Source organism: Anas acuta, chromosome 3, assembly GCF_963932015.1.
Source record: "Anas acuta chromosome 3, bAnaAcu1.1, whole genome shotgun sequence".
In the NCBI taxonomy this organism is placed as follows: Eukaryota; Metazoa; Chordata; class Aves; order Anseriformes; family Anatidae; genus Anas; species Anas acuta.
In genome coordinates, this window is record NC_088981.1 from 5,421,143 (window position 1) to 5,447,890 (window position 26,748).

At 42.1% G+C, this 26,748-nt stretch overlaps 1 long non-coding RNA gene across 2 annotated transcripts in view; it reads right to left on the minus strand.

The window, feature by feature from the left end:
- Positions 1–375: 375 nt before the first annotated feature.
- LOC137853242 (uncharacterized) overlaps positions 376–26,748 on the minus strand; it is a 28,944-nt gene continuing 2,571 nt past the window's right edge. For both annotated transcript variants that reach the window (XR_011094347.1, XR_011094348.1), the window contains exons 2-3: positions 2,608–2,705; positions 376–1,664 (exon numbers count right to left, since the gene is read on the minus strand). This is a non-coding gene — a long non-coding RNA (uncharacterized lncRNA). The remainder of the gene's footprint in view (positions 1,665–2,607; positions 2,706–26,748) is intronic.

Here is a 26,748-nt window from a genome sequence, read left to right on the forward strand (position 1 = left end):
AAGAAGCGTAAAAATAGTAATTACAAAAGAACAGCTAAAAGACATCTGTTGAGGTATACATTTTACGGTATTCCTATAAAGATAAGAGCTCTATTTCCTAATAGCTGTATAAATCTATAAAGACTTATCTATGATTTCACTGATAGATCACCACTGGAAAAAAGAGAGAGAGAGAGGGAAGAGAAAAATCATAAAAGCATTCCACCTGTATTGCTGGCAGATGGCTTATAAATGTCGCACAGACTTAGACCTACTACTGGCTCATACAAGAGGTATTAAATAAACTGCTGAACATCTGCTGGTAAATACACAGCAAACAAGAATGCAACTTAGAGCCAAACATCTGGCGAGTGTGGGCCACATCTCTGCTCATAAACTAAGCAATGTTTTCTGCTAATCATTAACAGAGTTATTGATTTTAGAAGTGTATCACACAGCTATAATTTTGTCAGAGAGTAGACCACATAAGTTGTTCTTTTTCTGGTTGTTTCATTTTGTCTTATTCCAAAAGTCCGTAAATTGACGAGTGGGACAAAAATTATAATTGACATCATCTGTGGGAAATATTTCATAAAACAACAGGCCCAGATGTAGGATTAAAGCCATGTGGTAGTAAAATACCACACTGAAAAAAGTCCAGGTTCCATGATTTCTTACGAAAACAGATGTGCTATTACTCCACTCTACTTGTTTTTCAATGCTTTTTACTCCAAATAATTCTCTCTTTTTTCCTTTTCTTTTTTTCTTTTTTTTTTTTCCACAATTGCACTAGGGAGAGATCATAAATTGATTGCAGATGGCAACTTGTACTTCAAAATCCTAACTGTCACAATCTTTGAAATAAAAATAAATGAAACATTTTGTGAAATTATATTGAGCTGTGTTAAAAGTAATGAAGATTATACAAACATATGTCTGTTTGTCATTTATACAGCACCTTCAGGCATGACAACCAAATCTATTAGACAATACTTCCCTCCCTGGAAAGCAGTTATTTTGTAAGTCCAGGATATACTGAAATAAGTACAGAAGGTAACCTATAGTCTGAGCACTCCTTTAGCCAAGCCTCAAGATGGCCTGAACCTCCTGCACCACAGAACCAGGCACGCATGTACTTGATTCCCTCACATACAAAGAGGCAACATGGAAACAAGACGGAACAGTTCCGTGCATCCTGCTTTGCACATCATTTCGTATCAGTACATTCTTGACAAACATATTGTATAAGAGATCCATGAAAGACAGAGGCTTGTATGGTTTGAATCCTAATTTGTCATAGTGCTGCGCAGAATGGCAAACAACTGTATTTCTTACTAAATGACTTACTAACATATGGAGCCTATTATGATGTCACTAATTACAATTCATTAAGTTCTGAATTTATGCAGTTTCACAATGGACTAGCAGATATTCTCTATTCCCAGTTATCAGAGATTTTGTAAGACCTAACCAAATAAAGGACAAAACAGGCTCCCATCGTGCGTTGCTTTAATTCCATCAGACAAAGGCTGCTTCCAGTAGAGCTGATGGTGGGTGGTGTTGATGGAGAAGGTTTTGACCAGGTGTCTGTTACAGGGGTTCCTGAAGACAGAAGGAGGGAAAAAAGCCACAGATATTCATTTGGGAAAAGGAGGTGTTCAGCTCCCATTACACTTCATGGCAGTCTGTGAAACAAATAGCATGGATCAGTTAAAGTCTAGCCCCCCTTCTGTCTAACATAAAGGAAGAATAAACCAACAGTAGGGGGTGATTGAAAGGAGTACGAGTGGAAGATTTTGGGGACCACAGAAGTCATTAGAAACCTAGAGCAGGAGCAATGTCAGTGCCCACAATAAGATGAGGGAGCAGACTGAGAAATAGCACTGTTTCTTCTACTAAATAGCTATATCCAAAAAGTTAACAGGGATCCCTTCGTGATTCTGTCTCCCAGGCAAACCCTGCAGAGATTAGCAATCTTTGCCATCTGGCTCTGAGAACTTCATATCCTTGCTGTGAAATCGTTGCTAATGATGCAGCTTTGAGAGCATCCCTTCTTCAGCAGCAGCAAAACTTGGGCAACTATTCACACAGCAGTCAAGAATCCCTTCTGCCAGAAATGCCACAAGTAACAAGACACAGCTCAAGCCATTAGATACGGTGTACATTAGCTACAATACACAGGACAGTTTTCAGTAACTTAAGCGGTGTTTGAGGGAGAAGGGGTGGGATTGAACTGTTGCTCAGTTGGCTGGAAAAAACTCTTTCGAGCAATAAGGGGAAGACTTGGAGGAAGTTCAAATCAGGGTCATTTGCCTTTTGTAACAGATGAGTCTGAAATCCCACAAAGACTGGTACTCCAGAGCATAGAAATTCACAGCTCTAGTAAAGCCTCTGCAGAGGGACAGCGGTTTAATGCATCTTCCTCCCTAAAGTGATCTAGTTCAAAATCTCATTTGAGAAACTCCTTTGCTTTACTCCACCCGGCATTTTGGCCTGGGGGTTTAAGCCTTTTATGCTGGATGCTGAGAGTTAAGGCAAAAAAGCAAAACTAGAAGCTCATGGAGAAAGACAGCAAAGTACGCTGGGCAAACATGAGGACTGCGGTGATAGCCGCATAGCCATACTTACACATATTTCCATGCCTTCTGTGACTCTATCCATCCTCTTCCTCATCTCCCGATTTATTGGGAAATGACACTGTGAATTGCAAGGAGTGTAGCTGCAGCCTTCAAATAAGAAAAGAAGGATTGCTCTGAATGCCCTTGAAAGCTTTGTTCTAACCCACTGTCACGTTGGTGGGCTTTTTCTGTATGTCATCTCTCCTCCTGCTTTTCTCCAAGGAGAGTTTGCATAACTCAACTGACTGTAAAAATTACTTTGACCAGAATATTTACTGATTGTATTTGGTTCTAGGGTCAGAATGGAATACTGAGAACTGCTACTTTTCCTGTAAATAGCTTGCGATTCAAAACAGACAGCTCATTCTTTCTTAATTTGCAATTGTTTCAAACTGAGGCTGGCATCCGCCATCAATATTCAGAAGACGCTTCCTCATTGAAAATCTGTTTTCCAAGAGGGAAAAAAAGCATTGAAGAAAACACACATTTAATGCAACAAACTGCCTAGATTAAACACAATAGAGGGAGTATTTTTCTGAGTCGATTTTTAAAGCAAACTCCCCTTTAAGGCTGAAACCTGTAACAATTACCTTTTAGCAGTTTCGAAGTCCACAGGAACAGTCAAATAGAATTTCTCTTCCCTAGTTTTGAAAAAGCTTTACTCTCCAGTTACACAATAATTGAGTCCCCAAAAATCTGAACCAGGGGCATAGCACTGTGAAAATCAGGAGATGAAAGGGAGTGGGATTTTTGTTTGTTTGTTTTGTAATTCCAGAAGTAGTAATTTGTTTCCTTCCTCAGTGCCTGCTGTGCTTTGGGCATTACACTCACAAGTTTTTGTTGTTCAAACTGTGGTAATATTTTAGTACCACCTGAGAGCCTGCACTTGTCTGGTCCACTGCATCCAGCACAGCAGCCTAAGGAAGTAAATCAGAAAGCAGATCAGAAACTATAAAACCAGACAGGAAATTGAGGAGATGTGGATAAGAGTAGGCAGAAAATGATCCATATGAATATATGGCAGAGCAGAGGAAAAGCCTAAAATAAGGCATTTGTCAGCTGACTCCTGGCCCAATTTTTCTAGAAGACAACTCCAAGAACTATCTCATGTTTTCCCATAACAGCTCAGGCGCTGAAAATGTCACCCAGAGGAAGGCCTTGTAGTGCTGTGCACTGAGCCAGACCCAGCACAGAGGAATGTCACATTTACTGATGTAGTTGGAGTGTTCAGTGACTTACTGAGTGTTCCAGCCTCCTTTATCACAGGAGTTTTATTCTTTCAAAGCCTACCGTTGTTCCTAAAGTGGCCAACAACTTTCCTCAGTGTTCCACTCCTACTTTTGCATATTGGAAAAAGAGAGGATGTGTTTCAGAGATACTGAATAGGTCAAAGAAACAGGAGAACTGGTAAAAAATTGAAAACAGTAAATTTTGTCCATAAATCAAGATGTGACCTTCACTTAAGAAAGGCTGCATTTGAAGGTTTCCATTCACTTTCTGGGTTTTATTTGTAGCACATAAAAAGCCTAGAAATAGATTTATTTCTCAAACAAATCTTTGGAAGAAGTTTCTAAGCTCACATCAGATGGATCAACAGTCAGTGGGCTACTCCTACCACTGCAATTTCAGATCTCGCTTCATAGGTGCTATCTCATTCCACTGCTAGCATTGAGGAAGGAGTGGAAATGGGGAATCCATTGGGTAATGCAATTAAGATTTCATTTCATCATTAGCATCCCTGCTGGCATTCCCAGCATAAGCCAAAACCGCCCCACTGTGCTGACTGAAGAAGGTGTGGTTGGTGCTAGAAGATGATTTCAAACATTTGAGATGGATGAAACGGAGCCCATGGCCATTAGCACTGTTGGAGACAATTGTTATTATTAACACCATCTGCAACATGGACAGTTTGGTCTTTGATGAAGGAAGCATGGAGCGGGAGACCACCAGCAGCAGCCTGGAGTGGGTGGAGCAGGGAGGAAACATACCACAGTAGCAGCAGCCGCAGGATTTGTGATCAATAGCTAGGAGGATGGATCTGAACAGGATGTTGCTCGGTTAGCAGCCATACGTGCTCTTGGGCACTGGAAGCTCTACATGCTTTGCTATGAACAAGGGGAAACAACAATTCTTTGAGATATATTTCTGCTCTGAATTAACTCCAGCCATTGCAACAAATCATAAAGAGATTTGTGTCTATCAGCAGCTGGTCAGAAGTCTCACCAGCAATCAGCAAGAGAAAGTGACATTAGAAAAATCTGCAGCAAGACAAGGCTCTAGCACTGAAAAAAAATGGTAACATTCAGTTCCATTTAAATGTCCTGAACACCCTGGTACCAGCCGATGAAAGAAGAAAAACAAAACAAGACAGAACAATGCACATGCAATTCACAGCAAGGTTAGAAGCTACACATAAAGGCACACGCTAATACCATGGCTCATGTTTCAGGCACCAAAAACTCTTTTGCAACACAGCAGCCTCCAAACTGCTTAAGGAAGAGCACATTTGCCCCAGTTACATGACCTGGTGTTGGCAGGACAGGCAGCACAATCATCAGCATCGCCAGTGCTGTGAAACACTTCCATCTCCTCCTCCCAATGGCAGGAATAAAAGCACTACCTCCTAAAAAGGGGCTAATTTGACCCCACCTTTTCCGTACTGATGCTGGCCTTTGCAACAGCCACAAGAAGACAGCGCTGCCAGAGACAAGGATACCAACCACAACTTCCCCACAGGTGCATTTCAAGCTGCGGCAAGCATTAGCCCTTCCAGCTTGAGGGAGAGCATACAACGCGACTGATCGGGCAGTGGATAACACCGTGCCAGCATGCTGCTGGGGGTTTCCTCGCTGCCTTCAGGCCCAGAGAGAAAACCTCGCTTCCCACCAAAAGAGTAAGATCTTGGGAGTTCTCCTACAAGACCAAAGGGAATTAGGAGTAAGAGATGATAAAAATTAGGATATTAGCATCTTTTCTACAGCACTGGCTTCTCAGGGAAGGAAAAGAGGTGTCTGGAATAGACTGCAGGATAGGAATATAAGCTCCTCACCCGGGCTGAAGTCTGGGTGTATATAACCCAAGACCCACCCATCAGTTAAGCTGCAGGCTCTCTAGGTCTTGCTCTTCTTTAGGAAAGCACCAAGGGGCAGGTATATAGAGGCATTCTCTTCCCTCTTCTGTTGTGGCTTCCCAGCTTCTGGCACAGGACCTCCGGAGACAAAAGTTTGCATTTGACAGGCCTTGCTCCACAGCCCAAAGCCTTCCCCTACGTGAATACAGTTACCTTTTTTTTAATTTATTTATTTATTTGGTGTTGTGGGGTAGGAGGAGATACTTTCGGACCACATTTTTTAGCGATGAATTCTACTATGTGGATGTATACCTTTACAGCAAGAACCCATTCTGAATTCTCCCTGAATTTCACTGGCTGCTCCTATGTCATCTTTAATAGGAAAAAAATCTTTTATTTCCTTCCTGTTCCCTCTCCCCAATCACTCATCATAATGCTGATCTCTATTACAGCCTGTGCTTGGTTCTACTTTTTCCTCAGATGAGCATTAGCGCAGTTCATCTGTCCTCATACAAAGACCATGCTATAACACAGGCAACTTCTTTTTTCTGATCTTTGCACTTTTTCCAGTTCTGCTGCATCTTTTCTGAGACAGGGTGATGAGGACCACTTAGGACAATTCAGATGCTAGCACACTATAAATTTAGACAATGGTCTAATAACATTCACTGTTTTCTTCTCAACTCTTCCTTGACAATTTCTAAAGTGATGTTTGCCATATTTACGCCTGCTGAGCACAAAACAATGTTCTCTCCAGTCATTGCCTTGGCTGGTTCTAGGACCTCACTCCTGAGGTCTAATGGATAATTTAAAGTCTGTTGTTGCACCTTGTGAAATTAAGGTTTTTCCCCCCCAATATGTACCACTTATTCTTTTAGTCAGCCACTGTCATGAAATCTTTCTGCAGCCTTTTGCACTGGCAGCTTTAGTTTTGATTGTCTGAATAACTTATCACCAGGGGTGACTTCTCTCACCCTGCTATTCTCTCACCCATCTCTCACCTCCCTCTTCTCCTTCCTTCCCTCTCTTCCCACAGTGCAACAAAGCCAGTAGCAGCACACCAGCAATTTTAATACAGAAATCAGGCACCATCCAACTGGTTAGTGCTATACCCTCATCAATCCTCACAGGTGGCAGCAATGGAGCCTTCAAACAATGAGTCCAGCAGGCTAACGATGTACCTCCATCGTGATTTTTCCCAAAGAAGCAAAGATAAACAAAGGAGTCCCATAGCAGTAAAGTCTTGTTTCGGCTTTCCAGTCTTACAGGGCCTTCCATGTCAAAGCCCAGTCCTAGAAATGACCATATACTGAAGACAACTTAGGAAAAAATAATTTTTCACATTTGAGAAAATGCACAAATGTCTCAGTTTTGACACAGAACAAAACTTTTGACTTTGGCAAAGGACCCACGTCACTTGCCAGGGAGGCAATTTGTCCTCTTGTGTAACAAAAGCTGCTAATGGGAAGCACACTCATTGCTCCATCACTGCTGGCCACCAGAAGTGGATTTGCACAAAGCCACCAGCACCCCCTGTTTCACTCAGAGCCAAATCACCTGGGCTGAGCCCTCATTGTCTCCTTACACAGCTAAAAAGCCTTTCTTGCTTGTGAACAGAGGACTAACATTTACAGCTTGGTTTTCTGACAAATCACATCCAGTTAAGTGACAAGGGCCTTGGGGCTGTTCCTAGGCTCATTTGCTTCATTAGCTCTCAGAAATACAAAAGCCCATGGAGCCATGCACTGGATGTCCTGCCAGCAGTCCCTTGGTTTTGAAGGCCTCAGGGCTCTTAGAGGAGAGGTCCCGCCAGTCTCATTGCCCAAGTTGCCGGTGGAATCTATCAGGACGCTTTATGATTTAGATACCATCGGCAAAGTTTAATCAGAGTTAATTTGCATTTTCCTGGTACAGAAAGAGACACGGGGAGCCATGCAAAGTGTGCAGTTTCTTGGAAATAACTTGAAGAAATCATCGTTCAGACACTTGGGCCAACACACAGCCAGCCTCCAGCAAGGGTCCAGTAACTCAGCTGCCTAAATGCTTAGGAAAGGAGCCAGAGGTTTTCTGGAGTTCACTTTTCCCCATTATCTACTACTAAGCAACACTGAGTCTATCTGCAGCAGCTACATGTAATCTGCCGACCTACTGTAAATTCCTTTAAGCAGCAGCTTATATTTCACTACTAATAGGATCTAAGGCAATAGGAAATGCTAATTTGTTATTGGTATCCCATATCCTTTCCAAGTTATATCAGTTCCATTAGTTTTTGTTTCCTTCCAGAGTACGGTGCAGTTTAACAACTCACATGGTCAAAGCTACTCAGCCCAACTTCATCTTAACAACATTTTGTTAAGCGAGCTGTAGCCAGTCGCTCAGAATTACATTTCTTCCACACAGAGATTTGAGCATTTACACTGCCTGTGTCCAGGGCTCAGCAAACCTCTGGCAGAATAAATAAGGTCAGTATTCAAAGACAGAAGGGAGAAGCAGAAGGAAATTTCCTTCTGCTTCTTGAGAGGCTGTCCTTATAAACAAGTACTGCTTTCTAGGTGATGAAGAGCTTTTGAGAAAAACTGCAGGCATTAATTAGGGACTCTCCACTAACTCCTTGTCTATGAGCAAAGACACCCTCAGAATCACAGAATCATCTAGGTTGGAAGAGACCTCAAGATCATTGAGTCCAACCTCTGACCTAACACTAACAGTCTCCACTAAACCATATCCCTAAGCTCTACATCTAAACGTCTTTTAAAGACCTCCAGGGATGGTGACTCCACCACCTCCCTGGGCAGCCTGTTCCAATGCCTAACAAATGGGCATGCGAAACAACTCACCTGCAGATAAAAGAAGTGAATTTGAGAACCAACACACCAGCAGTGAGACTTTGTGGCCATGTCCCACAGAGAAGTTCTGCTCTCACAACCCTGCAGACCACACGTTTTTTTCTGTGCAATTAATTCCACTAAAGGGTTTGCCCTTGCAAGGTACACAGTCTTTCTACTCCATTTGAAGCCCAAATCCTGGTAGATCGCAGCAAATTGGGAGTGCTATGTACAGGGACCAGAAGTAGCTTTTCTCCTTCCAGCCCCCAAAACTTGCAAAGTTATTCACTCCATTTAGCAAACAACTTAAAAATAAATAAATAAATAAATAAATAAATAAATGTATTTATTTATGGTTATCCAGCTAGGGATATTCCTGACCAGATCTTTGCTTACAGCCTTTTCTCTCTCTTTTGCTTTAGTACAGGTTTGTTTTCATGGGATAAGTTGTGTAAGCATCTATAGTTTGCCAGTAAGCATTATGTGTTCCTTTTTCCCTGGGTCTTCCCACCCATATCAAGGACCATGAGACAGGATATCATAATTACTACCGTTATGCTACACTAACCATCGATCTAGACCACCTATAAAGCTAAGGAAGAGCACCAGTAGCTGAAGAGTTGTCCAGCGTTGGTCCAGTGCAAGTCTGTATTTGCATAACAGATTCTGTCAGTGTAACATTTCTCTTCTCTGGTAAGTAAATCATGGGATGCCCCTTCAGGGCCTGCAAAAAGTATCAGTCCTAAACATTATTTGCAGTTTCTATGCACCATTGAAAATTTGAACAGGCAGCTGCACAAGGCTCAGGAGAGGTTCCCCTCCCTTCCTCCATGATTTTTTTTTTTTTTTTAAAAAAGGTGGTCATCTTGATCAGCTTGCTTATTTAATATCCATCTGAAAATGCATAGTATTTTAAACAAAAGGTGCCCAACAACTTCATAATCAGAAAGAAAAAACATTACACTTGTATGATACCATATAATTAAACTAATATTTCCAAGTCTGTCTATTTACAGCTTTGGCTCAAAATGCCAAAAAACTACAGCATACAAATCAGCATTATGCACAAAGTTCTGCAGGAGATTCACTGAATAATGTCATAATAAGAACTAATGTTTTAATCAATGCTCTCATTTGGAGAGAGCTTTGCTCTTACATTACTTGCCAGCCCCTGAGGTTTTTTGGAGCATGGTCTTTCCCACTTGGACCTGTAAACACCTATGTGTATGTTCAGAAGCATTTTGCAAGCATTCAGCAGGGCAGAAGCAGCACATAGCCCTGTGCAGCAGCACGGGCACCTTCAGCTTTTCACCTGCTGGCCACTTTCTCAACTCAGCCAATGGAGGGAACAGACCAAGGAAAACATCCAGCATAACATGGGGGAGTTTCTATGTGCTGCACTCCTCAGCAATACTGTTTGGAAGCACTCCTTTAGTGTCTTCACTTATAAAGGAGCTGCTTACCCAAAGTCATAAAGCTACAAGGTCCATCTGCCCTCCAGTGTCCAAGCAATGCTTTGCTAAGACAGCAGCCGTCCCAGAATGACAGACAGCTCGTCTGAAAGGAAGGTTCCTTAAAGGATGCATTCAGCCAGAAGACCCTGCCTTTACACATGCTCAGCTCCAAAATGCAAAGCTCCCTCCCTCCTCCTAGCTGTCTGATTGTTTTGCAGTGATTTTATACTGTTTGGGGCAGGAGGATTTTGTGGTTTTCTTGGGTTTCCTTCTTTTTTTGTGTGTGTTTAAAGAAAAACCCGCTGTTGATTATTTATTTTTATTACCTTATTGCTCTCATATGCCAGGGTCCCCTTTAGCTGAGTGAATTCTTAGAGTTTTATAGTGGCGGCTGTCCCATCACTGTGTCTGGAATTACACAGCTCTGCAAAATCTTTGACAATGGACAGCACGTCAAAGACATTGCAACTCATTTTTAACTATCAGTTCCTACTTTGAATTTCTTTTACCCATTTTAAAGCCTTTGAAAGAGAGCAACATTGAAGCACAGATGGCATCATTAAAAGTAAACATTGGCCAGGATACAGTATAAATACCATACTGTGGCATCCGTTCTAAATATAGGGTATACCACAGTCAAGTCAATAGCATACTATGATATTGGTTTACCTTTTAATGAGATCCACAGTATTAGTTAAAAAAAGGCAGAACAACATGCACTAGACTAAGAAGGCCGGAGTAAGGCATTGCATTTTGAATGCTAAGTTTTTGGCATAGCCTTAAAATCCACTTTTAGGCAGGATCTGGATGCATGATTGTCCAAGCCACAGTCCTTCCAAGCTGAAAGGGAGATAGCATTAGTCAATTTACTGAGCTGGTGACAGCTCCTCCGCAAGCTGATCCGCACTAGCAGTGGTTCTGCACAGCCCATAGCTCTCCCTGAGAGGAGCAGCAAGTCAGCATTCATGTCTACATCCTCCTCTGTCCCAAGGTAACTGTGGCAGCAGCACAAAGCACAGCAGCATTACCCCAGTGTGCAGGCTGATGACGAGAATTTTAAGCATCTAAGTAACCAAGGAATGTTAGTGTCGGAGAAGGGGGAGCTGGAAAACACTAAATCTTACATTTTAAATGCATTCCTGAAATGCAATCCCATTCTACAGCCCTGTCTGGGTCAATATCTAACACTGCATTGTAGGTATCAGCAATTTTTGAAAGCAGGCATTTAAATGCCGGTTAGGGTACAGTTTTCAGAGCCACCTGGAGAACTACATATCCCAATCCCCAAATTAAACCTAGCAGGAACCACCTACCCCAATGCCTTATAGTTTTGAGAAATCTCCTCCCCCAGTGTAACTTCTGCACACTGTGAAGTCCAGTAGTCTATTGGTAACTACTTCGTTCTTTGCCAATGAATCCAGAAGACAATACAAGGGTTGCTGCACTGACGATGCCTTGCTCTTCTGCTAGGATGGCTTCAAGACACGCAGGTCTTCAGCTTCCACACACTTAAGTCGATCTTCCCAATGTAAACATTTCATAATTTACAAGTGCAGAGATAGAAAGCAGGCCTTTTCTGTCCAGGTATATAACTAACCATCAGTTTGACTGCTGGCTGTGTATGAATTTTGCTGCTCTACTGACCTACATCAACGCAAAATAAAAGGCCACAGAGAAATCGCTATTCATGGCAAAACAGGAGTTGCCACCTAAGACTTTCTGTTGGGCTAAACAGCAAGTCCATTATTTTCTTCTTCATAACTATTCCTTGTGCATTTCAACTGCTCTGCTAGATGACTCTTTAGGGATTAAGGAGTAATGTTTCATTTTTCACTGATCCTTAACAAAATACTGCAAAAGTTTCTACAATATAACAGAAGGGGTGCTGTCATTGTTCCAAGCATATTATATTTTAGACTAGCTGAATAACCTTTTGGGAGCCAGAATGCTGAATCACATATAAAACATTACATTCTCTTACCCATTAAGCCACATGCAGAAATTCATTCCCTGTTTTGGACTGGGGTTTGCTCATCTGTAAGAGAAAGGGACTTTATTCTCAACTTAGGGATAAGATCAGCTAAAAAACTTGTAATATTTTTCTTCCCATTACAGCTGGCCAGGCCACTGAGTACCTCAGTTACATATGACCCAGATCCTTAGCTACGGCCATGCTGAGTATCACCTACTGCCTCCCGTTGTGTCACTAACAGCATGTGGGAATTCAATCAGAATTATTTTCATTCTTCCCTTCCCATGTGGGTTACAGACTCATCTGGTCTCATCAGCAAGGTTTGTTAATGAAACACTACTGCAGCAGTGGAAAAAAGAGGGGGAAAATGCTAAAAATTAGCCTGTACTTCAGATCGCCATCTCCCTTCCTGGCCTGGTTGAGCCAGGAGAGGGGAAGTCCCACCACCTCTCCTGTCCCCCTGGCCATGGCCGTGTTGCTGTTCCAGCTGGCGTCACTTGCCTAGCAGGGCTGTGCTGCAGCAGCAGCCAGTTCATCAACCCTATTTCACGTCCGTGCTCTTTTTGCCGCATATCCCACAAGGAACTGGGCAGAGATGAAGGGGTGAGTCTTCACCAGCACTGCTGTAATTTTTATTGCTAGGCCAAAACTAGACAAGGCTCAGATTTGAGGAGACAGCAAGGAACCCCCGTACCTCCATGTTTCTGAATGGCACAAAGGCAGTGGTTCTTTTAACCATAACAGCCTGACCCTTATTTTTGCAAATAAGAAAAAACATACTTAATAAAATAGACTTCAGATCTTATCCGGATACTAATTGGAACTCTGCAAACATCATTTGTTTTTTGTGAGGTTGAAATGTTTGAGAAGTATCTTCAGGTATATCTCAATTACTGTCCAATTAGATGTCATTTTACTCATCAAAAACAATTAAAACAATTTCAGTTGCTGCATCATAAATCTTCTACTGGGTAGTACATTTCTGCAAATATTTAAACAGAACAGCCATTCAATCATTAGGTCACTGATCTTTTGAAGATCTGGTCTGAACTCCAGCAAGTCACTTAGAATCTAATTATCAGTGGTGTTTAAAACATCATCATTAAGGGAACTAAAGATGTTTTCCATAAAGATTCAGGTTCTGCCTACAGATTTGTTTCATCATGAGCAAGCAGAGGATGTCAAGATCTCCACAAAAGCAGATCATGAAAAAAAAAAATAAAAGCGAGTCACATACTGAGCTGCAGAACATCACAAAACACTTAAAGATGTTAAGGCTCAAATAATTATCCAGCAAAAAGCTTTTACATCATCTGTGTCATCACACTTAAACAAATCTAAGAAAAATTTCAAGGGCCACAAACATGTGAGACATGGAAGTGTTTGCCAGAGTGTTGGAGCACTGATAAAACTCAGAAAAGCGACTGAATAAGCAGCCCAGTCACCAAGCCAAGGCAAACTCCACCAGGGAAAGAAGTTGGAGTTATGTATTCAGGCTTTACTGCATATTAGAAACGAGCAGAGCAGTACAGACTCCCTCTACTATGCTGTCAGTGATCTCCCCATTCATTACAAACTGAGTGCAAATTCTTGGAGCAAAAACCAAGTGAGAAACTTTAGCATTAGCCTTGCACTATGATACAGCTATTTGTATTTCACAAATACAGGAACAATTCCCATCTTGCTGCATTTCCTATCCCCAACGGCTCCTGCAACATCAACCGCACTGTGCTGAAAGTTAAGACGGGAGCTTTACCAGTGGTTTCAGCAGCACAGGATCAAGTCAATTGAATTACTACAGGGTTTGAAGCTGTGCATGTCCCTAACTGGTAGGTGAAAGCCAAACCGGACCAGCACTGCCACCCCTCGTTACCCTGAGCAGAACCATTCTGCAGGAGCCATGCACCCCTGAGCAGCCAGGGCTAGGCACCACTTCTGTCTCAACCCAGCCCTTTCAAGTGGCAAAAAGGCTGAGTGCCCGCCCCCTGCTCAGGGGAGGATTTCATTCTCCTACCGGGTTTGGGGCTGGCTGGCAGCGAGACTTCCACTCTCCAAGACCTTTATGTGGCAGAGAACCACTAAATCATTTCCCTTGTCTGTGTCAGGCTTGGCTGCCTCCCCGTCAAATCCCCATGTGGGGGATCTTTTCCACCATTTCAATTTTACCATGAGGAATAAAAGAAACAAAGACTAGCGTACGTGTAAGAACAGTCTCCTCAAACCATACATCTGTGGGTTTCATTCTGCAGAAATGACTCTGAAATTCCACAGCTATTGTTGTGTAAATGCTAAGTATCACCTCAAAAATGCTCTCAAAAATAAAAATAAATAAAAAAAGCAGCAATCTGACCCCAGCTGTGGGCACTCGGTCACTTTTTACACCAGTCAGATTCAGATAAGCAGGAAGGACTGCCTCTGGCTATTGCAGATCTTAAAGCTGTGGAAGAAATGCCCACCTTCCTTTTACAAGAAAAGGTGTCCGTCTTGTTTCCCAGAACAGATGAAGAACTCTATCTGTTCAAATCTATTCAGCATCAGAACTTTGAGGGATGTGCTCAGAAATGGGAATTTCACCAACCTTCCACTTTTCCGGGCTCTGACAAAGCCTAAACCATCAGGGAAGTAGCTCTTTATGGAATGGAGAAGCAGTTTGGTAGAAGAGCCCTTGTAGTGCAAAGCAGATAGTGGATTTGAATCTGTCAGGGACGCTGAATAGTGCTTAGCTGCAAATTTCTTGCTGTAATACCAGAATTTCTTACTTAAAGGTAAAAATGACTTGCTTTATGCAGCTCTAATTAGCAGGAATGCAACCAGCTCTCTCACCAGCATGAGCTGTCTCTCCCCACATCTGCTTCTTCCACCAGCACCACCACATGCAGCAAAAGAGGAAAAAAAGGAGAAATAGTACCAGTTTATTAAATAAAACAAAACCAAAAGCTGTGCAACTGCTGTTTTAGCCCCATTGGAGAAGCCTTTGTCTAGTTTTACAGGGCCTAACATGTGTCCGATCAAATTCAATTTCTGAGGAGATCGAGATGGAAAACAATCAGGTGTTATCAACAGTATCACTGGAGCAACATCAAAGCCCTGCCTGAGCGCATGAGCCTTGATACTCCCCAGCTGCTGCCTACAGAGTCCAAGGAGAAACTCCAGGATCTGACAGAGGTTGCAAGACACCTTGTAAAGATGGAGAAAATTAACCAAGCAGGTGTCTAGCGTGCAGTGTTTCTAGAAACTCCTGCCTCAGCTACATAATGTGGGGAGGAAAAAGAAAGAAAGAAAAAAGGATGTACTCTGTAACAAATGCTTTTTAAAAACCAAAATAGCCACAAACAAGTATTTTGGAGATGGCTTGTCCCACAGCTGTTCATTAGTGAGTATTATGCACAGATCCTGGTACTAACCACTGCTGGACACGCGATTGTGCCCATGGCTCTGTTTGTTATAGAAGAAGCATGAACCTGCTTTGATGACTCAGAAGAAATTAGTACGTATTGTAACTGCTTATGAACTAGGACTTCGTGCAGAGGTCATGTGCCCTGCTAATTAGATACAGCCACAATTAACATGCCCCTGGCAGTTGTCAAGTTGCAGGAGGCCGTTTGACAGCAGCGCTCCCTTGGTCACACTCCCATCTCTGAATACTCAGAGCTGCCCAGCCGTCTTGTGTCATGGTCTTACCTCGAGATACAGGCACACGGGCAGGAACGGTGAGGCACCGGACAGCTCTAAAACCACGCAGCAGCAGGCAGGCCTGCTTGTTGGCCAGGTGCTGGAAGATGGGCAACTTTTCTTTCATGTGTCTTGTCCTCAGACAGTGGCAAAGGTTAAATGTGAGCTGACATTTAGCCAAGAGACCAGCAGATCCATCCCTAAATATGGTGGGAGGCTTCACCACCGCAGAAGGCCCGTTTCACTGCTGATGGCAGATCCTTGTGCACTAAGCAACACATCTTCCTCTCTGCCATGTGTCTCCCATCTGAGCAGCACAGTCTACACAGCAGACGTAATCAGTTCCAGCTGGGACATTTCCTGTTTTCCCCCACAAGCTGCATTAACCCCTTCTTTCTTTCTGCTTCTCGGAGGAGCTTCGAGCATAGGTGCTTCTCCCAGACATCATTACCTCTCATTCCTGCCTCATCCCTACCGTTTCAACACTCTAGGACTGCTCAGAACCTGCACGGCACAATTTTAACCCTAGCACCTTACATAGTTAGGCAATGCAGAGACGCTTGATCCATAAGGATCTCCTCTGCAAATGACATCACTGCTAGAAATTTCTTTGAGATGGCGCTTTTTTGCTGGATCATTATCCGAGTAGGTTAAACCAGATGATGTTCTTGGAAGTAGCTGTCATCTTTTCTCAGAAATAAATACCTGATAACAGCTAGCTAGCAAGAGAGGCCAATCTTCATCAGAAAGTCTATCCTTCACTGACATTTGCTTGATGTTTTCAGGGCCCAATACTTCAACAGAGTTGCAAGATGGGCCACCAGTGAAGTAGGTGCACACTTCCTGTGATAAGCAGCCAAAAAACAAACAGTGCCATAATTATCTCTCTAACTTCCAGGACTTATGTTAAAACAAGGCAGCTGGGATCGCTATGAAGCTGGTCTAGCCAAATGTCACAGTGAATTCATAGGAGAGGCATCCAAATGGAGTCAGTGCATCACCTTTCCCAAATTCAATATATCTTGTGAGCCCATCTGGCTTCAGGACTAATATTAACAAGCTGTGCCACTCACTCTGACCTCTCTATGACCACTAATTCCTTCCTATTCTCAGTATCCACTCTTCCCAACATTTATTTGCCAGATTTTCCCCAAGCCAACAGGATATACAGAAGTGGTAATCAACTCCAGCTGAGGTGCCTCCTGCTTCCTAAAGCCTGCCTTGGCTACACTGGTATTTGTCACAGGGTTTATGCACATACCAATGTAGCATAAACCCCCATGACGCATACCAACATCTCCAGAAACTCAGCAGCCAAGCTGACTATCTGAGAGCCTACGAAGTACCACATTTTAAAATAAACACAAGTTTGCTTACAGTGTATCTTGATCTTTCACCAAGGCCTCCGGCTCTGCCCAGGAAGCAGACAGAAAGACTAAGTGAGCAGAAAGATGGGCTTGTGGTTAAGGCGCTGGTCTGGGAGTTGACACAGCTGGGATTGGACCCTATTCCCCTGACATCTTTCTCCATGACCTTGACCAAGTTCCCGATTCCTCTGAGCCTTAGTTCCCTCATCTTCAAAATAGGATGCAACGCTCTTACTACACCTTTCCTGTATGGGCTGACCAGGAATTTAAGTCAAAATGGGATTTAAAATTGCATCCATCTACAGTTCTAATATGTAAGATTTTGACCAAGTTAAATGTAACTTAGATGGATGACGATGCAGGTAAAGGGGAATCTGCCTTAGAGAACTGAAATCCCAAATAATAATAATAAAATGTACAATAAAAACAACATCAGGGGAAGTTCACTAAGTGTAATGTTCTTACACTGAAGTAGGAATACTCACCCACTACATGGATAGAAGATGTGAGGACTGTACAGAACTGCTGCCTACATGAAGAGAACCAGATTTTTGGATAAATAAAATTGTAACCATCATCCTGGAACATATGAGCAGGAGTAAAAACTGCAAGGCATATGAAGTGCCCACTTCACTCAGCTTTTGTAAGACCTCAGCTGAATAATTATGCCCTGATTTGGACCATTTAGAGAAATTCCAGAGAAGAGTCATGGGAATGGTCTGAAGTTCAGAAATCACAAGCTGCCAAAAGACTGAGGAACTGGGGTTGCTTAAAAAGAGAAATGAGCTGCTGAAAAAAAGTGGAAAGAATTAATCCACGGTGGTCAGAACAAATAGAAATATGATTAAGTTACACATATTAAAGAAAACATTGAAAGTAAAGAATAGTGAAGCACAGGAATGTTTTTCTTGGACAGAACATCCACCATTAGGAGAATTAAGGACAGGTTGAGAGAAAATCTGTAAGGGGTGACAGCCTGATTTGATCCTGCTCAGAGCTAGAAGATGCTCCAAAAGTACTGCATTCCATTCAGCTGCTATTTTTATTATTATTATTATTCTCTCATTTCTGTAGAGACTGGTTTCCTATAGAGCCCCCATCACGGAAATATTCATGAAGTGAATACACCTGAAAATTCTCCAGGTTTGGATTTTCCTCAAAGCTGAGGATCTGGACCCAAACCCAGGGAAGAGTCTATGCTCTACAGTCTGTTCTGAAGTAGTGTTAGTGTGCTGCACATCTGGATATGGCTTGTATGGAACTGGACTAACCCTACATACTGATGATCTGGTTAACACTATACCCCTCTAATATTTAGGCATGCCTCCTGTTTAGGAAGCTATCAGGAAAATTGCTAGATTATGCTAAAAGAGAAGTCATCTTTGAGCAAGTCTTGTGAAGACAAAAGTCATCCCCAGATGCTTTAAGGAAATGAATAAGCCCTGTGATGAGCAAGCGTGAAATAAGAACGCGTGTGGAACATTTCCTTCTCGACTAAAAGTCTTGCACACAGATACTGAGGAGTGAGCTGCTATTCCAGTGTTACATGCATGTTCTCAGTCTTACTGTTTTTCCTAACACTCTCAGCCCTCCCATCCCTGACCCCCTGCTCTAGGCTTCCCACAGTTTTTACACTCCCCAAACAGGAAGAGGAGAGACCATCCCTTCCTGCCCCTGCAAAGGCTACCAGCAGCAAGGACAGCATTTTCTGCCTTTCTGCTGCTGACCTCATACTGCAGCAGACTAACCGTACTGCATAAGCTCTTCCTCAGCATATGAAGAACAGAGACAGAAATCACTGACAGCTTGACTCGCACCCAGTTTTCACGTCAGTTTAATGACTCTGGGGAGAGCACTGGGCTTCTGTTAAAGCAGGAGAATGAAGCAGGCATTTTGATTACATTATTTATGCCGCTGTGAAGATGCTGCCACAAAGAAGAATTCAGAACAAAACTGAACCACAGATAAAGTTACAGCTAAACACAAATGGTTAATGTTGCAGTGGTTGTATACATTGAAGAGCCATTTTTGTAAAGGCCCAGCAAGATGATTGCTAAATATAGGAAAAAACAACAAAACCTTTTAGACCCCAGTAGAAGAGAATATGCATGTCTGGTAGGCAAGCAGAAAGACAGAAATCTATTGAAAGAACCAGGATTCCCAGATGAACTTCAAGAATAAGGAGCAACCAGCCCTTTCACAGTGCATCTCAAATAGCCACCCCTCTGTCCTGCCGCTTTCCTTCCCCAATAAATAAATAAATAAATAAATTTACTGCATAAACCAACATTACAATTACAGATGGGCCTATAATACAGAGAGCTGCATCAAGGTTTCACCTCTCAAAATTCAAGCTCTGAAAAGTCTGAGCATTTGGGGATCATCTTTGCGTGTTTTGACATGGCTCCTACCTCCAGATCCCTGGAAGGTGCAGAGCACAGCAGCCATTTCTGGTTTCATCCCACAAAAATATTACTTAGTTGTCAAAAAAAAAGAAGAAAACTTTCCAGAAAGGCCAGTGCAGGGCTGTGTCTGTTTAGCTGTAGCTCTAAAATGCCCCTAACTATTCATATGGGTTATACACAAATATTTACTGGGCTTTCAATCAAAAACAAATATTTACTATTCTAATAGAAGCAGTGCTTGGCAAGTGCCCCAGTCTGCAAATACAGAGCATCTTCCTTAGGAAATGCATACTCATACACCAAAGGTAATGAAAGCAAAAGAAAACCACTCTTTCTACTATTTAAAAGTCACTTCTTTCAGCTTTCCTACAGTTTTGCCAATCACGTAAAACTAAAGTCATTAAGTCATTACTGTTGGTTTATGCCATTGTATCCTTGAGTCATTTACCAGCTTGCAATAGGTTGCTGAGATCTTCTGACCCTTTTCTAAGACAGCTTGGGTGTTCTCCCATCTATATTTGTTCCTGCACACAACCACACCGGTTGATCAGCTCTTCATCTACAACACAGCAAGTCTTTGCTGCCGCTGAGAGAAATTTTATTTTCTATGTCCAAAGAAACCGTATGATACCTGAAAGGCAGTCAGACTCTGAAAACCTTTAAGAAGGATCACCACGATGTACTGCACTGTCTGCAGTAGGAGACAAAAAGATCAGAGCAGGCTGTCACCAATAATATGCGTTTTCCCTTACAGAGTGAGATTTGCAACAACCGAGCAGAAAGGACTGCCCCACAAATACAGACACCTTCACACGAAGGTCATAGTAAGACGTGAGGCTACATTTTCAGTCCATTGGGAAGCTTTCTGATACCAGAGAAGCTGCAGCTTTGAAATGTGGAAATCAGATCAACACAACTTTCCCTGTTACACTTTGCCATGGGCAAAAGATGTGATGCATCACAGCTAAACCCAGAGGCCAGCAAGGCACTGCTGCTCCGAGTGTGAAGTAACACAGAAGTCACACAATCTGAGCGTCAGAATTCATTCACCACCAAGAGCTTTACGCCAGATGACCCCATTAGCTTTCCCTTCCCTTTCAAGAAGTGCCTCGAGAGTGCTGCTGCAAGTTTCTTTGACAAGTAGCCACGTAATATTTTATCACATGTCCACTGAACTTCACAATAACTCATCACAGTGAATCAGCCTGATTGCGTGTGCCAAATGGAGCCTGGCACAACATGTAATCTGCATGTTCTGTTACATCATTTTTTTTCTTTTTTTTTTAAATGCACAAAGAAGATACTTAAAAACCAAGACATCGCCAGTAATGCACACAGGAAAAACACTAGGTTATTACTGATGCTTCTAAAAGACAATAAGGCCTAATACAAAATTTGAAAGGAAAGAAGAAAATTATACCCTTCCATGGCAGATGCTAATTTTTATAGAACTATATTTACACGACACCTGACAGGATCACCCTACACCATGATAGAGTCTCATAGGCTCGTTTGAAATATATTTTTAAACACATCCAGACATATTTTAGAAAGTAGTTTGCCCGAAAAGCACCCGCCCACACACTTCTCAGCACTTTTTTGGGACACCTCTAATCACAAATACAATAATTATTTAATATAGGAAGAAACGGTACTAGAGAAACAGAATTTGTGATCCAATAGTATAATCATGAAATTGGATAAGACATTGAAAAAAAAAAAAGTACTTTGTGATACAGAAAGCCTCTACAAAGAAAACACAAATCAGTTTTGCTGATACAAGACAGAAATTCTAGGTAAAGTTTCAATATGTAAAAAGTTTAAGTGCCTTGCCTTGCTTACCTATCAGTTCTGAATGCGTGCTTGGAGTAAATACTCTCTAGCCTCCTTCAGACAGAAGAGGATTTTTAGATGAGCTGTCATTAATAATATACCATGCATTAAAGCAAACTTTAACTTCCTTTCTGAAGTTATTGCAGAAGAGAGCACTTTAGTGTATATGTAATAAGGAATCATTTTTATGATTTCATTTCCAACCCTGAATGTCAACCAACTTAAACAGAGTGAGATCTTTTTAGTGCCTGCTGAAATGTGACTTTGACCGCATGTCATGAACTGATGGAAAGTTTTGCCTACCCACTCTGTTCTCTATGGCCAAAGATGGAGAGCACACGTGGTAGCTTCCAAAACACCAGTATATGAGAAAGGAAGATCCCACACATTCTAATAACATCATTGCCACAAAATTTCAACTTGAAATAAGCAAGTGCTGTGATCCTTAATTGACTGTGGCAGATTTGAAAAACTGGATGAGGTACCCCAAGAGATACTTAACTCAAAAAGTTAGGCAGATATTTTTGTTGTAGCTAATATTTTAATATCAAGAAGAAAAAAAAAAAACAACTGTTGAGAGCCCATTTTATAAATGAAACATAACATTGTTAGATGTTACGAACAACTATACTATTGATTTATATTCTGGAATAATAAAAAATGTCTTTAAATAGTTAATACCAGGAATTGACTAATGGTTCTGCATTAGCAGTGGAGCACAAAAAGGAAGGTTATGAAGATTTAGCTGCCTATACTGTTTGATAGTCATGCGATAGGTGATAAAGTAAGTAGAAACTATCCAGTAACAACAGTTATGTTTTCAGGTGGCTCTCCGATTGCTTTAGTCCTCATATGTTGAAGCACAGTTATATTTTCATGTCCTTCAGAAGAGGGACTTGGGTGCCCCAAGTGTGTCTGAGATAAGCCAGAATTAAGGTGTGAATCAACCTTATCAAAACATTTTGCAGTTAGTATGCCCACGACATGCTATTCATCACCAATAATGGAATTCTGCATTAGAGGTTTGAGGTTAGACAAGCATCAATTTCTTTCTCCCTTCATCTTACAATAGAAGTTAAATTTTAAAGAAACCTGAACATTCAGAAGAAGGGAAGGAGTTGCTCACTTTGAGTCATTTGTTACCATAAACCTGATGACTTAGAGATTCCAGTTTGGGACAAGTGTGTCATGAGACCTGTTGAAAAAAGGTCTGTTTCAAATAATAGACACAGTGTCACACCCATCTGTATGGTCCTTCTGGTTTTGTCTTCATTTTGGGTTTGGTTTGGCTCTCTTGGAGCTTGTTATTTCACTTTTTAGAAAAAATAATCTGCCAAATGTGGACAGTGGGTGTGTCTTGTTGACATCTTGTGGTCCACATAATATGGCCATTTTGCTGATTGTCAGAGCAATATGATTAAGACCTTAAAAATCAAGGGACATTTTAGCCAGCAACATGAGTTGAACAGCAGCAGTATTTGTTGAACAGCAGCAATTTTAAGCTTCATTTCAACAGTCAAGTAAGACCACTTCCATAACTCTTCATCAATGCAACCTCTCTTAATCCCCAGCTGTATCATTTGTCTGGATCCTCCTTTACCAACCGTTATTAGGCATAGCTCCAACTGGCTATTACTTCACAGAGAAGCAACAGCCACCATAATGAGTCAAATCAAAGGTCCTTCTAGGCCAGTACCCTGTTTCCAGCCATGTCCAGGAAACAGCTGTTTAGGAACAGAAAAAAAAGCAAGTGAATTATCCTTCCTGCGGTGTAGTCTCCCAGCAATCAGCAGTTCAGGGAAATGTTTCCCGATTTCCAGAAGCAGTCTGGAAGATTCCCGCAAGATTATGTACATCCAAGGTTTGGTGTTCCCTCCAAGCCAACTGGCAGAGGTTGGATCTTCAATCTGTCAACCCTCAAACACTGCAGAATATGGCAAACTCTCTGCCAATAAAAATCAATGGCATTTCACCAGCTTGAAAGCGGTTAACATTAAATAAATATTGGACTCCTATCTTAAAATGAAGCATGCTAAGACCTAGCTCTCATTTACACAAGATATTTTAAATCATAGTAGCATCAAGGAAGAGATTAGAAGTAATATTGAACTCTATTTGCCCCTGCTCCCCTCCCGAGAAGGGGTCTTAGCCCAGGTTAGAAAGAGGTATTCCTTATGCACTTAGATGCTAATAGATAACTTTAACACCCCAGATAACTTTAACACCCCAAGATTCTCATTCTAGATCTCCTTCTAGCCAGAGCACACTGGACACACAGTACTTAGAAAGATGAATTTCACACATGAATATATAAAATTTAAATATGTGTTGCAACTAACCATCCACATAGCTAAAATCATTTACAGCAGCCAAGAATTCAGTCAAAAACTGATATGAAGAGGAGCATACAAATGGTAAGATAATGTGGTGTACTATAATGTTTATTAATCTTTTTAAGGACTACTTCAGTGTGAACAACTTCAATGAATTAGAAAATCCCTTTCAAAATAGTGTAACACATATCACACACCACCCGGTGAGAAAAGTACCAGAGTATAGGAAAATCTTAATAAAATTATACAATAATTTAAGCAGGAAGGGACCTCTGGAAGTCATCTACTCCAACCCCCAATTCAGAGCTTGTGTAATTAGACCAGGTTGCTCAAGGACTTGTCTAGTTGAGTCTTGGAAATCTCTGAGGGCAGAAATTCCAAAAAGCTGTGAGGTTAGAAAAAAACATTCAATTTAAGCTGCAAGTGTCAAAAATTATTCCTCCATTACAGAGTGCACACATTGCATTTACTGCTCCCCACTATGTATGTTTCTTATGGTCTTTCTGCTGAGACTCTGAAAAAATATTTGATCAAGAAATTCTTTGCAGAGGCCCCCCCCAGTTCCCTCAGACTTCTGGGGCTGACGGGTTGAGGGAAAAGACAGGTTTCTACCACACCATTCATCACTTGAGCCAAAACATTGGCTAGAAGGAAGTAAAACAAGACAGTATGTGTGCATATAAATTTGGGGGGAAGGAGTCAGGTATTCCTAATGAGGTCTCAGGATACAGGACCATTACTCTGTAGGGACACGACAAGTGGCAAGCAACAGCCTCACCAACACAGCCTGCAATGGCACCCTGAGCCATCCAGAGCTTGGCTCTTAGATCATCTCCTATGCTCAGCTCCCGTGGAAGATTGACACATTCATAAACCAACTGTTCCTCCTATCCCCTTCCCCTTCAGAACAGGCTTCTGGAGTTCTGCCCAGGCCCTGCAAAGGTCTTTCAATCCTGCTCTCAGCTGTGGCTGGCTACTCCCAAGCAGTGTTTTCCCTGAATCTCCTTGAGGGGCAGGTCTCAGACCACTGCTGAGATGTTGCTACCTGCTCAGTCCTGCTCTCTTGAAGTTGATTCAGCGGTCTCCAACCAAAAATAATTTCCTGATCCAACCAGAGCTTCACAGGATCCAGTCGTAACAGACCACAGCATAATTGTTAATGAAAAGCAAAACCCAAACAAAGTGCACACAAAGTAACGTTGGTCACTACAGAACTCTGGTCAGGCCAGCAAGTTCTATGCTTTAGACGGTGAGCCAGCTTCTGGACCATATGCATGTTGGTCAGCATCCCTGCCGATACATACGGGAATAGAGTAACTACAGAAAGGGCTGGGTTTGATGAATAACAATTCCTAGCCCCCTCTGCCACCCAAACCACAGCCTGCTTCAAAAAAAGAGGCATTATTTGCATCAGGTATCACAAGGAACTGGCAAACCATTATGCTAGTATTTTCACTCTCCTGGATATTTGACTGCAAAAAGTAATTACTAACATTCCTGGGACTTTGTGTTCCTCGTCACTCTGCGTGCTCCACTAGTTGAAAGGGATGACTAAATACCTCTGGCCAAAAATCAAGAACGGGGAAAGAAGAGAAGGGAATTCCTATAGCTTTAAAATGCTTCTTCTGGTTCCTTCCCCAACTCCCACCTCTCAGCATTATAAGGAAGGGAAGAATATCAATGAAAGAAGCAGCAAAGACTGGATTTAGCAGCATATTACAGAGTTACAACAAGAATCGGGTGTGGCAAAGGCATCTTTTGCTCAGGAAGTGAAATGCAGGGAATCATCCTGCGCCTTCCCAGGGCCCCAAGCAAAGACACTGGGAGGGCTAGCAAGTTCACCAGTGCTGTCTGTAACCACCACCACCACCAGTTTGACCACTCACACGATCAACGAGAACATACTATTCAAAGCAAGTCCTGTACGCCAAGTGGTCTTGGCAAACAACACACATCAGCCCAACCTGGTCTAGATCTACAACTGGCTTAGGCAGGGAAGCTCCCTTACAGTAGTAGGAGTAGTGTTTCATTGCGATTTTCCAGCCAAGACTTATGCACTAGTTCTTCTATCCACTTTCCCATAAATCACTTGAGGCATGAGCAGTTGGAAAGCTGCATAAGAGTTTCATGCAAGCTTCAGATGTTTCTGTGGATTAGCAACCCACTGGCCATGACTTTACACATGATGATGACAAGTCATGTTTTATGCTCCATGAGTTAAATGTATTTTAACTATTCTTTTTTAACAAAAGCAAAATGAAATTTTTACATCCTAGGACAAAAGATTTCAAGCCATTTCCCATTAATAATAGCAATATATTTCAGTATCTGTCATAATCCTTCAAATTGCAAAAGAAATAGAGGTCAGACATGAACCACTTGTAAACTCATCTGGACCATTAAATGTCTGCAGATTATGATGAATCAGCTTAAAAAAAGCATGTCAGTAGATGATGCCACCCTTTTTCTGAACATGCAGTACTCCAGGATTTACAACATTCTCTTTATACTAAAAGCATCACTGCTTCTGATAAGAGCTTTAACTTCATAGACACTATCCCAACAACACACCATCAGTTTAAAAAAAAAAAAAGGCTTAAGTATCAGACTGCACCACAAGCCAGCCTTATTTTTTTTCCTTAGCTGCAGAGAACACACTGTGGAGAGCTACAGACAGAGGGCACACGCAGGCAAAGCAAGGTAGAAGGCTAACTTTCACAGTTCTGCACTTCTACCTTTTTACATGCACGTTCATAAAATAATATCACCCAGTGCCCACCATCTCTGTCAAAGATATTAACAACCACGATATCCTAAACAGGCTGATCAAAGACATTTGCACCATACAGCCAAACATAGGTCTCACGGGACACACTTACCATTCCAGAACAGCTTCTAAGGCTGCATCACTTCCACAGGCTGCCTGTGTCTGAAGCAGGGTTTCACCTGCCATCCGAAGACGGGGAACAGCAAGCACATTATTCAAGTCCCCAGACATTCAAATGAAGGTTTTTTTGAGGGAGAAGCAACCTGGGATCTCACACCCAGCCCAGCTCATCAGAGTTCATCTCTGCTCATCTTTCAGCCTTGACAGGGATTGCAATAAGCTTGCCAGGCCCCATTTCCCTGCCACCAGGGACTTGCTGGAGGATCAGGGCTGTTGCTGCATTGCACAGCCTTTCATTCTCAATCTTTACTCTCAGCAGTGCCCTCAGCAGAC